Below are 15,160 nucleotides of genomic sequence, written 5' to 3'. Positions count from 1 at the left end.
GATTCTTTATCTTCTGTTTATCACCTTTGGTCATAAGCCAAGTTATGGTAAAAGCTTGACTCAAATAGTACTTTTTCTTCTTGGGCCATTTTGTGTTCATGATTCTCAGACCTCCTGCCAACACCTTCAGAGTTCTGTCCATGCTTACAGCTAGGTACACCACTGGGTATATAGGTATTCTATATCCCTTTAGAGGTAAGCCCTCTTTAGGCTAGCATTGAATTGCTGATCAGTTGTGTATAATGCAAATGTTTGTGATGCATATATAAAATTTAAATCCTCTAGAGATTTTTTAACATCCAGAGAAATCCTGTTACAAAGTGACAAATATATCTGAAAAATTAATAAGCGTTCCTTTTTTGTCTTCTTCAAAATGTGATCATTTATTCACATTGGAAGTGTGCCTAATACTCAAAAATGAAACTTTGATACCACACCTGCTTTTGTTTCAAATGTCATTGAAATGTTGATGATGAGATAGTTTTCCCCAGATTGGAAAAAAATCACGGGTAGACATTAAAATGAGATATTTCAAGACTTCCTGAAAAGCTTTCAGACCTTTCCATAAATTGCATTCCTTTAGAAGAATGGAATATACTTCTAGACATGATATCTATTCTGGACTTTTTCAGAGCATGTTTTATAGTTTTTGAATGATTGGGATGCTGTTCTGGCTTTTTGTTCTGTTTTATTGTTTTGTTTTTTGTTTTGTTTTGTTTTTGTTTTTGTTTTTTTTGGGGGGAGGCAAGTACCTAGAGGTGGGTGATAAGAAGAAGGTCTTTTATTTCTATAAAGAAAAGAGTTCATTCTGGAGACTGTTGTTCCTTGCTTTTAGTACAAAATATTTCTTGATGTGTAAGTGCAGATTGAGAATAATAAATGTACTCAGAAGGCAGTTAACAACACGTTTTTTAATACCCACACATTTACCTGTATGACTAGTAATAATTTGGAGAAAACAGAAATAGGTTCAAAAAAATATAATTCACTTACTAATAACTGGTTTCTTTTTGTAGTTCTCTTCCCTTTATTAGTACCTTTGTCAATGTTTCACTACCTTTTTATGCACTCCTGGAGCAGTAATTTTTGGATTTTCTGGGGCTGCCATAATTTTTTCTCCTTTCTCTCATTGATGCATTAGACCTTGCACTTTGATTTGGGTTTCAGAAAATAAAGTCAATACATGCCTTCCACCCACCTGCTTCCATATTCCTCCATCCGTTCCCACATTCCCATCACCATACCTCACAAAAGCCTTACTATTTTTACTTTTGATTCTAGGCCAATTCCATTTCATTTTCCCCTTCAAGTACAATGTAATCACTTCTGGATTGTTGGCACATTGTTGAAAACATTGGTATACTCAAATCTTTTCGGTTTTTTTAACATCATAAAAAGCAAAATCAGAATTGCAATTACATTTGAAAAGCATATTACACATGTCTTAAAATCCCAAAATGCCATCTGAAATAAGTTGCAAGGAACATTTCTGGTGTGTCCCTCAGCACACCTGTAGGAATTATTTATATCTCTACAATACTGTTTAATTTAGTTCAGTTGCTAACATTAATATAGGACAGAGTATCAAATGGTTTAGTACAATTATTACATAACAGGAAATGTTAACTTCATTCAAAAACTTCTGTTTTTACCTTTATGGCAAGTTGGATAGAATAACTTGTCCATAATATCAACAAAAATATTTCTGTAAATACTCTATAAACAACAGAAGAATATTAGTGCTAGTACCACAAGAATGATTACCCCTGTAGATGATGTGTTTTGGCCATTTCCTTCAGGTTTTTGAGTGGTCTGGTGGATTCTAAATTTTCCATGTGAGACTCTTAAAATCGAAAAAAAAAATAATCTAAGTAGCACAGTCAATGAATGCTTTGTTTTACTTTGAGGCTAAGGTTTACTCAGGATTAAAGACAAATAAATCTGTTTTCATCCAGCATTTACCTTTACTTTTAAATATTCCAATAGCCACTCAATAATTCACATTGGGCTAATGTTTTAAATTGCTGTGCTGACGTGACATGAATACTGTCAAAATTAAATTATTGTATATTATTCTGCAGTGGCATGGCTATCAGATACTATATATTTCTTAGTTCAGACATCTTCAACCACTGGTATCTCTCCTTAGGATGTATACCAATATCAAGAATACAAATCTTTCATCTCAGAGCTAAAGGTGATTCTTGGCCAGATTTCTCTTGGTTCTAGAAATGATATGGTCCTAATTACTATTCTTGTTGTCTTGAATGATTCCCACCAGGGTGGGCAACCTGAGTTAACATTTGATGGTGGATCCTCCACTGGCCAGGATTAAGGAAGTTGTGGGACTGGCAAGTGTATTTCCTTAACTTTAAGGCAGTATCGGTTAAGAAATGGACCACTGATTCAATGACAGTGTTCAGGGGCAGTGACAGGTGTAGTTACTTGTGCACTACTCTCTAGTAGTGCCTATTATCTAATCAACAGACTTAATTTATCTACTCGTACTCACACCACTTATTTTAGGTGTCACTGTCAACATTTGAGCCTAAATCTTCTTCATCCTTGGGATTCTTTGGAATCTTTTGGCTATCAGCAGTTACACATGCATCGCAAGGGGAGCTGAGTTTTCATCCATTTTAACACCTTTGCAAACGATGATGTGATTTCAAGGCAAGTGGAAGGAGACCACAGTTGGATCTACATTAGCATTGTGGTGAGAGACATAGTTTTCTTTTTGCTTAATTGAACTAATTATCTCTCAAGAATTATTTTTAGAAGTCAGCCTTAGCTTCTGATAGATAGACCACAGACACCTAAGTGGTAGATCTTCTTGAAGCATGACTTGTTAGCTTCCACCTCTATTAGATGCATAAATTCTGTGAACCACTGGAAGATATTTGGTGATAACTGCTAACTTTAATTGCACTGCCTGGGATGTGCAGATCATTGTCCGCCTGTCATAACTCTTTGCTATCGTGTGACGCCATAGTACAACCTTTCTGGGGACATTTTGAGCAATTAGTATATATCTAAATTCAATGTAAAATTCCAAATGTAGTGCTACCAATGCAAATATCTCATCCAAGACATCCATTTGAACAGCTCTACCTTCTTCACATTGCCAAGTTCATAGATATATATGCAATAATAACTGTGTCACAAATTATTCCTCTTCCTAGGAGCTAGAGAGTTCTTTCTGGCATCCCTTGTTATACACATTCAGGTTTCATCAAGTGTTCCTCCTAGAACTGAGGAAATAGAGCAATTAACATTTCAAAGGACAGCTTTCTCCGTATAAACAAAAAAAGACAAAAGCTGTGAGCAATCACTCCAGTACCTATAAAGATTAAAACCTACAGTATTTCCTCTTTTGTTCTCATCCCACCCTCCTTCCTCTTTCTCTAGAAGGAAACAAACTTATTATTACTGTTTGTGTGATAATTTTCCTTACAAGCTAAGACAACAATTTGAGGTTAGAGTATTTATTTTCTGTGAGTCTGTACCTAGGGTGACCACACATTCAGCCCAGAACAATCCATGTGTATGCCTGCTGTCTCCATGTAATTGTTAAGAGGACTCTGTTTAGCTCTCAGAAGAGCCAGGTTTGAGTGACACATTCTCTACATGGATACGGAGCCCCAGTCAAATCCTAAAATGCTTCCAGCTGAACAGGTGCCTGTATTGTCCTTATGTCCATCAACCCATGTGGCTGAGGACTGGGGAAATGTCATTTTCTTCATGAAAGAAAAAGAAAAGGAGATTGGGTATAAGTTACCCAAGGAAACTAAAGAAAGAGTTTTAGAGGCCTCAGTTGGAAAGGTGACAAGGACTCTTGCAGATGGTCTGAGTGGCAGTAAAGAGGAGACCTGGCCCTGAGAAGGCAAGGAGCCAAGCAGGAGCCCCTGGGTATGTGCCATTCCTGAGGCCCCACACTTCGTTCTTGCAGGGTTAGAAAATCTGTTTTATGAACATCGCAATGGCTCTGTTCCCCCTATTTATTCTGTTTTTTTTCCTTTGGGGTTTCCTTTAGTGCTTGGCAATGTTATTTTGAAAGATGTCAGTTGCTCCACTACACAAATAGGCAACGTCTTTTCTCTAACCCGAAGCAATATTTTTAAAGGCAGAACATCATAGAAACTCTGATCATCCCCAAGAGCATCGGAGATCCCAACCCTTGGGGGCAGAGGAACTCAATGGGACAGGGTCCTGGCCATCTACATACCTGAATACGGAGCCAAGTTCTGTGTATTATTAAATGAGTGGAATATTCCCTCACCCTCACTCCATCTCCATTGGCCTTCCTCTCCCTCTGCCTTCCCTTCCACATTTTTTTCCTCTATTTCTTCAAGTCCCTTCCTTGTAGCTCTCTCTCTCCACTAATTGCAATGCATCTTAGATAGAGTTTGATGAACACCCCCTTCATTTTAAAGATAAGCAAACTGAATATTCTAAACTGTCTCTAAATGGAAATAAAGGAAAAATGATGTTGGTTTGAACTAAAATATTTTTTAATATTTTATTTATTTATTTGAAAGAGAGCCCAAGTGGCGGGGTGGGGGCGGAGGGTGGTGGGCAGCAGAGAGAAATGCAGGGGCTCAATCTCAGGACCCTGAGATCATGATCTGAACAAAAGGCAGATGTGTAACCAACTGAGCCACCCAGGCACCCCTGAACTAGAATAGTTTTATTTGATTTTAAATTCATTTATCACTAGCTCTCTAGGTATAAATTACTTTTGTTTCAGTGTGTAGAGTTTTACTGGTCCTTTTTTTCCCTCTCTCTCTTTCTCTCTCTCTCTCATAATTTGGCTATAGTTTGTAAGCATGAGGCTTGCAAACCAAGGTCCTTATAGAGGAGGTGGCCAGGGAAGCATTTTCGCTGCTAGGCATGTGCTACATATCGTGGTAAGGGATGCACTCAGATAAGCAGCAGGCTATTCTAGACCCCATGCAATCATCTCTTTGACAAATATTTACAGGGTGTCTACTAGGTACCAGATGCTGCTGGGCCCTGGGGGTTCAGTGATGAAAAAGATGATTAGGTGAAACTCAAGATGGAACTCAAAGATCAATAAACAGCACAGGTGTAGAAGATGGACACATCTGGCCTCCAAGTGTGACTTAGCCATTTACTTGTGCAGTGCTGCAACGTGACTTCACTATTCTTGCCCTCAGCTCCCTTAGTGGACATGCCCAGGACTGCTCAGAGGGAGTTAAGGGATTCATTTGAATCAATTTTGTGTATTGTGAGAGGTAAGGATGAAGGGTCACCATGGGTTTCTTGTTTTTTAACAGGAACTTAGCTATTCCTGCATATTTGTTTACAACACATCCTTTCTGGAGTCTAAGTGCCCAGCCTCCAGTAAAAATCTGTGCTGAGTCTCTCTCTAATGGGCTTCCCTGGGCAAAAACATTGCATACATTTCCTGCATTTTTGCTGCTGGAGTGTGCCACATGTGCTCCCTCATGGGAGGGAGCAAGCAGGAGAAAACAGGTGTGCAGATTCCTCCAGACTCCACCTGCTTCTTTTCCCCTTATAATCCAGCCATGTATCCTTTACTACGTTACTGTAATAAATCTTAGCCATGGGGACAACTAAAAATACTCCTTTCTGGCTACTGACAAAAAAGTGTTTTTAGCAAGTGTTGGTGAGAATGTGGAGAAATTGGAACCCTTGTGCACTGCTGGTGAGAATGTAAAAGAGTGCAACCACTGTGCGAGATGAGATGACTGCACCTCAAAAATTAAAAATAGAATTGCACATAATTCAGCAATTTCACTCCTGGGTATATGCTCCAAAGAATTGAAAACAGGATCTCAGAGGTATATTTGTACACCCATGTTCATAGCAGCATTGTTCACATTAGCTAAAATGTGGAAACAATTCAGGTATTCATCAGTGGGTGAATGGATAAACCAAATGTGGTGTATACACACACACAAGCACACGCACACACTGGCACATGCTAAATATAGGTAAACCGTGAGGACAGTATAGTAAGTGAAGTAAACCAGTCTCTCTCTCTCTCTCTCTCTCTCCCCCTTTCCCCACCCCTCTCTCTCTCACACACACACACACACACTATGATTATACTTATGTTAGGTACTTAGAGGAATCAAATTAATGGAGACAGAAGATAGAAGGGTGCTTGCCAGGGGCTTTGGAGAAGAGAAGAGAGGAGGACTTACTATTTAGAGGGTATTGAGTTTCAGTTTTACAAGATGGGAAGAGTTCAGTGGATGGATGGTGGTGATGTTGCACAGCAGTATAAGTGTACTTAGTGCCACCGAAATGTCACTTTAAAATGACGTATAATAAATGTTATTTTACCATAATAAAAAAACCCTCCTTTCCCTATTGATGGGTTTGACGCCTTTATTGAAAAATAAAATGACTGTATACATGGAAGTATTTCTATCTCTCTGTTCTGTTCCATCAATCTATATATTGACCTTTATGTCAAGACCACATTATCTTGAATACCGTAGGTTTATAGTAAGTCTTGAAATCAGCTAATGTTAGCCCTCCAACTTTGTCCTTTCAAGATTGCCTTGGATATCCTTGCATTTCCAAAAACTTTTAGAATCAGATTGTGATTTTCAAAAAAAGAAGGCTTCCTGGGATTTGATTGGGATTATGCTGCATCTATAGGTCAATTTAAGATGAGTTGATTTCTTAAGAAACGGAGAGCATTTATTTATATCTAATTTCTCTCAGTAATGTTTTGTAGTTTTCGGTGTAGAAGTTTTGCATGCATTTTGTTAAATTTATTTTAAAGTAGTTTGTTTTATCAACACTATTATAAATGAAATCTTTTACATATTAGCTGCTAGACTATAAAACTACAAGTGATTTATGCATATTGACATTATGTCTACTATCTCACTAAATACATTTATTAGATCTAATATATGTATTCTAGTGGGATTTTTTTGGATTGTCTAGGTATTTGATTATATTATCCGCAAACAGAAACAGTTCTGCTGGTTCTTTTTAACTTGCTTCTTACCAGTATTTCTCTATTAGGTATGATGCGTACTGTATGATTCCTGTGGGAGTTAGGGAAATTCCTATCATTCCTAGTTTTCTGGGAGTTTTGTTTTTAATCGTGAATAAGTTTTCAAATTTATAAATTTATTTTTCTGCATCACTTAAAGTGATCATATGTTTTTTTCATATACTGTGTTAATATGGAAATAATATTAACTGATTTTTAAATATTAAAACACCTTTGAATGGTGGGGCAATAAAAAATCCTACTTGGTCATGATGTTTTATCCATTTTTATACTGTTCATTCATTTTGCTAATCTTCTGTTAAGTAGTTTTGCATTTGTGTTCCTAGGAGATCTAGTCAAATTCCATAATGTTTTGTGAGGTTTTGGTGTATCATGGTTATGCTGGCATCATAAACAAGTTGGAAAGGTTTTCCTTCTGAATTTTCTGAAATGATTTCTGTAGAATTGGTTTAATTTTTCCTTTAATGTCTGATAGGATATTATTTCTTCCATTTGACACCTGAAAGGATTCATCAGTAAAATTTTTAGGCCTACAGTTGTTTTGTTTGTTTTTTTAAGGCGAATTTGGTAATGGCTTCAATTTATTATTAGACATAGTGTTATTTAGATTTTTTTTTTAGTAAGTTTTGCTAAGTTGTATTTTTGAAGGAATTTATCTAGTTTTAAAGTGTTGAATTTGTGGAACAATGTTATCCATAATATTCTTTTCATGTCCTTTCCATGTCTAAAGGATCTATAGTGATTATTCCTCATTTATGTCTGGTATTGGTAATTTGTGTTCTCTCTTTTCCTTGATCTGTCTAGCTAGAGTTTTACTAAGTTTCCTAGGCTTTTTAAAGAACTGACTTCATTAATTTCCTTTATTGCTTACCAGTTTTCTATTTTCTTCATTTCTATGCTATTTTTACTTTTTTTTCCTACTTACTTTGCATTTACTTTGCTGTTCTTTTTATGACATCTTAAGCTGAAACCAGAGGTCACAGATTTTTTTTAAGCTTCCTCATTTTTAATGCAAGCATTTAAATCAACAATTCCTTCTAAACACTGATTCAGTTCCATCCCAGAAGTTTTGATGTTGTATTTTTATTAGCCTTTAAGTCAAAGTATTTTCTAATTTCCCTCACGATTTCTTCTTTGATCCATGTATTATTTAGAAGTCTACTGACTAATTATCAGTTGTTTGCGGTATTTCTAGATACCATTTTGTTACTGATTTCTAGTTAATTCCCCATTGAGGGCAGAGAACATGCTTTATGTGTTATTAATCCTTTTCAATTATTATTATTTTGTGTGTGTGTAATCTGTGGTCCAACACATGGTCTATCTTGATGAACACATACACTTGAATCAGTATTTTTTAGTTATAGAGTTTAGTGTTCTATAAATATCAATTAGGTCAAGGTGGTTGATAATGTTGTTCAGAACATTTATTTCTTTCCTTTCTTTTTTCCTAATTGCTGAGGAAAGGGTGATAAAGTCTCCAGCTATGACTAGAATTACCTATTTCTCCTTTTTATTCTGTCAATTTTAAATGTCTTCTTTATGAATGTTCTTTTATCATTATAAAGGGTCTTTCTTTTTCCCTGATAAAGTTCCTTGTCTTGAAGTCTGTATCAGTCAGGGTCCAGAAATCTCACAGAATTTGAGCAAGGCAAGCTTTGTATAAAGGATTATTAATTAGTAACAGGGAATTAATCACTAAGGGGCAAAGAGGCCTCTAAAGAACACAAGAATAGTGTATATAAGGAACAGCCACTGCCTCTGGGACTGAGGGATAGTACCCAAGGAAGAAACATATTTTGAAGAGCATTAGATTCAGACTTTGTTAGAAAGTGTGTGACTTTGGCACACTGGGTGACAAAGAAGTTCTGTGAAGTGCCACAGACCAGAGCTGGTATGCACACTACAGCACTGATGAAATTTCCTAGGAAATTGCTTACTGAGGTATCACTGAGGATCCGTGGAAAACCACCTCCTTGAGGCACCAAATGATCTCTCTGGGAAGAGGCCTGCTAGGGTGCTTCTGAAACCCCACTGGGACTGTGTCTCTGAGGCACCTGCCTGAGTCACCAGAATCCTAACTGGGTACTGGTGTAAGCTGGCTAAGAAGCCATCCACAGGGGTGCCACTGACATTCAGTGGCGGGTGAGCACCACTCCATGTCCCACACACACCCTGTTGGCCACCACAAGCCCCAGGAGAAAGGAGAAAAACCACACCAAGCAGGGAAAGCAGCCCATTCTTCCTGCAATGACCCTGCAGCGCCCTCTACTGACAAAACTTACCAAAGGTAGCAAAGGTGAAATATTTACAGGGTCCACCTCCAGCACCACAAAGCAGGCCAAGGAGGATGGATTTGGAGCTGATAAGCAATAAATTGATAACTGGCAATAGGTGCAGTTTGACATTAAATCAACCAGTCCAGCCTTTCTGTTTGCTGTTTGCATAATTTATCTTTTTCCATCCATTTATTCTCAACCAATCTATGTCTTTATATTTAAAATGTGTTTCTTTTAGAGAGCATATATAGTTGGTTCTTGTCTTTTTTAATCCATTCTGCCAACTTCTGATTTTTAACTGGAGTTTTTACTCAGTTCACATTTATTATAATTACTGGTATAGTTAAGGTGTTTTAGGTCTACTACTTCACTGTCTATTTTTTATTTGTCCCCTCTCTTTTTGCTTCTTTTTTTCTTTCTTTCCTATACGCTTTGGAATTTTTAATATTTTTTAGAATTCAATTTTATCTTATATCTTGACTTTTTAAATTTGATCTCTTTGTATTTTTTTAAGTGACCACTCCAGTGATTACAATATAACTTTAAGTTTACAATAACTTTTTTCTAGACTTGGAGTTAATGTTGCAACCCTTGGCATAAAATATAGAAACCTTGCAACTCAATAGGTCTATTTATACTCCCCACCTACTTTTGTGTTTATTGTGTTTACCATATTATTACAACTATCTACATTATAAGCCTCCTTCTGTATAAACAGAATTATACTTTTTGCTTTGAAAGGTCCTAAACATTTTAAATAATTTAAGAGGAAAATACAGTCTATTATATGTACCCAGATATTTACAATTTCCAGTACTTTTTATTTTTTCCCCAAAACTCACGTTTCCATCTGGTCTAATTTCTCTTCAGCCTGAAGCACCTCTTTTACTAGTTCATATAGTACAGATCTTTTGACAAATTCTCTTAGGCTTTTTTTCTATATCATTATTTAAGCTTTATTTTTGATAGAAAATATCAATGGATATTCTTATTCTGGGTCATTTTTCTTATAGCACTTCAAAGATATTTTCACCACTTTCTGGACTCCAGAGTTACTGATGAGTAGTCAATAAGATTGTTATGTAATGTGTCATTTTCCTCTGGGTCCTTTAAAGATTTCTCTTCATCTTTGATTTTCAGCAATTTGATTTTAATTTCCCAAGACTTAATTTTATTATATCTATATGCTTGGAGTTTGCTGAATTCTTGATTCTGTGAATGTAAGTCTTTCCCAAAGTATGGAAAATTTCAATTGTATTAGCCAGGGTTCTTCAGAGAGATAGATAGATAGATAATAGGAATTGGCTCACATGATTATGGAAACTAAGAATCCTACATAATGCCATCTGTCTGTAAGCTGGAGAACCAGAAAAGCTGGTGATATAATTCCGTGTAAGTCCTAGAAATCAGAGGCTGGCAGTGCAATTCCCAATGTAGATCTGAAGGCCTGAGAACCAAGAGTACGGATGTCTGAGGGCAGGAGAAGATGAATGTCTTGGCTCAAGCAGAGAGAGCAAATATACTCTTCCTCCACCTTTTTGTTCTATTCAAGTCCTGAAAAGATTGGATTGGTGAAGGTGACCTTTTTTTCCCCCTCAGCCAATTCAAATGCTAATCTCCTCTGGGAAGACTTTTATAGACATACCCAGAAATAATGTTTTACTAGTTATCTGGGCATCCTTTAGCTCAGTCAGGTTGACACGTAAAATTATGCCATCACATCAGCCTTGATATCTGTAAATAATTTTTCCGCCCCATTCTTTCTTTCCCTCTTTTCTTTCCTCTGGATATCCAGAGGAAACCGTTTATTATTCCCTTTATATGTCTTTTGAGTCTCCTTTCATTTTTTTTCGAATACTTTTTTTCTTCTCTGCTCTCATTTTGGATAATATCTAAACTCCTCTCTTTCTTCTCACTTTTGCTGTTATCCCCAAGCAGAGAATTTTAATTTCACATATTAAAATTCTCAGTTTGATAATTTCCATTCAGATGTTTTGGTAGTGTCTTTATTAATATATTTGTTTTTCTATTCACCATAAGCATATTTTCTTTATTTCACTGAGTTTAGTTCTAGCATTGGCTTTAAAACCCTTATCTGCTAGTTCCAGCACCTGGGTAATCTTAGGATCACTCTCAGTAGGTTGTCTTTCCTCTTGCACCTGGGTTATAATTTCCTGGTTCTGGTATATCAAGTAACTTTAGATTTTATCCTGGTCCTTATGATTATTATGTTGTAGAGCCTCTAGATTTGGTTACACTTCTGTAAAATGTTGATGTTTTTGTTTTAGCAGGCAATTAACTTGGTGTCTCAATCAGTGTTTTTCAGAGAAATAGAACCAATACACATTATTATGATGCATAAGATTTATTTTTAAAAATTGGGTCACACTATTAGGGGGCTGGCGAGTGTGAAACCTGTAAGACAGGCTAGAGGCTGGCAACTCAGGCAGGATTTGAGGTACAATCTTGAGGCAGAATATCTTCTTCTCCAGGAAACCTCACTTTTTGTTCTTAAGGCCTTCAACTGATTATATGAGGCCCACCCATGTTATCAAGAGTAGTTTCCTTTACTTAAAGTCAGGCTATTGTAGATGTTAACTGTATCTACAAAATTCCCTCACAGCAACACTTAGAGTTTGATTAAGTAACTGCATACTATAAGTTAGCCAGCTGACACACAAGACTAACTGTCACACTTGTTAAGTCTCACACTGCAGATTTGCACAATTAGAGTAGACATGGATCCTTCAAGCCATACGTACAAGCTATTCCCAGTTTGTCTCACACATGCAGGATTAAGCCAGAGACTTGAACAGGGTTTATAAACAGAGTATGTCTCTGTCTCTTTTTTGAGATTTCTTTCTCATTTTTCAGTAGCTGTGGTTACCCTGAACTCTGTTATGGTATCCTCCCTCATCTGTCGTTCAGTGACCCATAGTCAGCTGTAGTCAGAAGCAGGTGATCCTCCTTTTGATGTATTGTCAGAAGGTCAATTGTAGCCTATCGCTAATCACAATGGCTACATCATTCAGCTCACCTCAGCTCATCATGTAGGCATTTTGTCAGCTCACATCACCAAGGAAAGAGCAAGTACAGTACGATAGGACATTTTGAAAGAGAGACTATATTCTTGTAAATTTTAGTATAGTATATATTGCTATAATTGTTCTACTGGATATTAGTTATTGCTGTTAATCTTTTACTATGTCTAATTTATAAATTAAACCTTATCATAGGTATATACAGGGGAAAACATAGTATATTCAGGGTTCAGTACTTTCTGTGGTTTTAGTGTCCATTGGAGATCTTGGAACATACACCGTGTGGGTAAGGGAGATGACTATATTTTGTTCTTTAGGCTGAAAGAATTATAGGGTTTGTGTCACAGCTTTGCCCACTCTACATAAAATCAATTTGGTCTGTCCTCCTATTAAAAGCTGTAAAAAAAAAAAAAAGCTGTAAAAATTAAAAACACACCCCATGCTAATCCCTTTCCCAATTTTTTAATTTCCCTCCAGAATCTGCCTGCTAGGTTTTCACTTTCCAGTGCCTACAGGACATTATTTTGTTTTGTTTTGTTTTGTTTTTGCTTTTGTATTTATCTATTTTTTAAAAATATTTTATTTATTAGAGAGAACGTGTGCGTGCACAAGTGGGGGGAGAAGCAGACTCCCAGCTGAGCAGGGAGCCCAATTTGGGGCTTGATCCCAGGACCCTGGATCACGACCTGAACCAAAGGCAGATGCTTAACTGAGCCACCCGGGTACCCCCTTGTTTTTGTATTTATTCCACAGTTTACAGTTGTTATCTGTAAAAAGGTAGCATCTGGTAGGAGTTTTCTTGGCTATACTGAAAAGAGAAACCCCACTTACATTGTGAATATTAAATGAGACAACAGAAGAAAAAGCCTGGTACATTTGCGGCACATCGTTAGTAGTGGTAGGACGAGGAGCTAACAGAGTGGCTGTTCTGGTTAACCATTTGTCTCATAGCCAAACTATGGCTTTCAGGGTTCCAGGGTTAGCAAGTCTCCAGATTCCTCAGGAGATAATCCCTGAGGTGCAAGGCAGGCAGTCAGTCACGGTCAGAGCCAAGGTTGTTTTCCAAGGCTGTATCCAGAGTCTTCCAGGAATCAGTGCTTACTGGGAAACCAAGGCTGCCGTCTAATTGTGAAGATGAGACTGATCCAAAAGTTTCTCAAAAAGCAATAAGAGAAAGCTGGGGTTTGGCAAGCACTCCAGGCTAGACTATAGGCCTGCTGCTATAACGTAAGCTTCATAAGGGCAAGAATTTTTGTCTGTTTTTTGAATGCCTATATTCTGTGTCCAGTCTGGTGCTTGGCACATAGTAGGGAGTCCATAAACACTGGTTGAATGAATGGGCACCACTTGTTCTAACCTCTGCTTGATGAATTTGAAATGCTTTTCTGAATAAAGATGTTCTCAGAGAAGAGAGTCTGAGTCTGTGGCTAAGACACATTGCCAGTGGCAGGAGAGAAAAGGCTGACAAGGCAGTTAAATGCCCTTCTCCATAGAGCCTCCCTCAGGCAGCTCAGCCAGAGGAGTTACCTTCTATCTCGGCTTGTCCTACAGCTGCAAACATTAAGATTGAATGAATGGCCTGTGTACAACCTCTATTTGAGGTTTCATCAACATCTTGAAACAGTTTGAGATCGTTTGGGGTTTGGCACCACCAAAAGCATGGGCTTTGCCAAACCCTCATTTCCTTTCATGTTTCAGCCCCAACACCCTTAAAACAATCTCGAGCCTGTTGACTCTACTTCTTCATTTTCACTTCTGTCATCAAAACATTCACTTTAAACATATCACTGGCAGTCAGAGGCATCATCAACTCTCGATCAGGGCAGTGAGTCACCCAGATCTGGATGATTTCCCCAACCACTGCACTGATCCCTCTCTCATTTTCACATCCCCTCTGTCTTTCCCAGCTACAAAATTCTTCACAAAGCCAGCGGCATCCACAATGCCTTAAAGGAGACTAACGTTTTTTAAAAATACATGCTCGTTGGACGTTACTGGGGAAATTCAGATTAATATAGATCAATCCAAAGAAAGCACCCAGAGATAAGCATAGTGAACATGAGTCCTTCCTTCCCATAGTTTTTCTCTGTTGTATATTTTACTCAGTTGAGATCATGCTGTCACATAGTTTTGTATCTAGCATTTTACTTAACATAAAAGGAAATCTCATGGTATTAAATGTTATTCAGATCTACAGTTATAGTGCCCATGCTTATGCATTTAATCATGAAAGTTTTACTGAACAGATGTCTAGCAGTGAAGGCAAAGCTCCCGGCCATGGTGTTGGAGCTTAGGGCGTCACGGACAAGATGCACAGTAAGGAAATCACTCTATAAGTTGCAAGTGCAGAAAAGAAAACTAAGATGAGAAAGAGGCTATGCATGCTGTTTGAGAGAAAGTCTGTGGAGATGACAATAAGGCAAAAAGGTCTGACTAAAGTGTGGCTCCATAAACACATGAACGATAATCCACATGACCACACACCTGACAGTAAATTTTTGGCTTGTTGAAAATATATCACTATAAAATATCACTGCTGAACAATTCAAGGTCCACAAGCATTTTGAGCTGAGTGCTACTCATGGTGAATAAAGCTTCTAGAATGAACTGAGCTAAACAGAGGAGAAAGGGAAGAATAAAAAAAAAAAGAGAGGAAGTCAGAGGAAATGAGAGGACTGCTGAGAGGAGAGAGGGGAGCTGATGTGCGCATGTGTGCATGCATGCATGCGTGCAATATGACCATACCTATGTCCATTGGTAACACCTGATAAAGGAGTGAAAAAAAAGATGCTTTCCTGAAGGAGTAGAAGAACCAGCAG

General features: G+C 37.5%; 1 protein-coding gene across 3 annotated transcripts in view; it reads left to right on the top strand.

Annotated features, from left to right (window-relative positions):
- The window catches only part of TENM4 (teneurin transmembrane protein 4), a 2,813,748-nt gene that overhangs the window by 1,811,564 nt on the left and 987,024 nt on the right, over positions 1 to 15,160 (top strand). The gene's annotated exons all lie outside the window — the stretch shown is intronic.

The sequence above is a fragment of the Canis lupus genome, chromosome 23 (genome assembly GCF_048164855.1).
Source record: "Canis lupus baileyi chromosome 23, mCanLup2.hap1, whole genome shotgun sequence".
Lineage (NCBI taxonomy): Eukaryota > Metazoa > Chordata > Mammalia > Carnivora > Canidae > Canis > Canis lupus.
The sequence above is the reverse complement of the archived record's forward strand: the minus strand, read 5'-3'. Positions and strand labels throughout refer to the sequence as shown.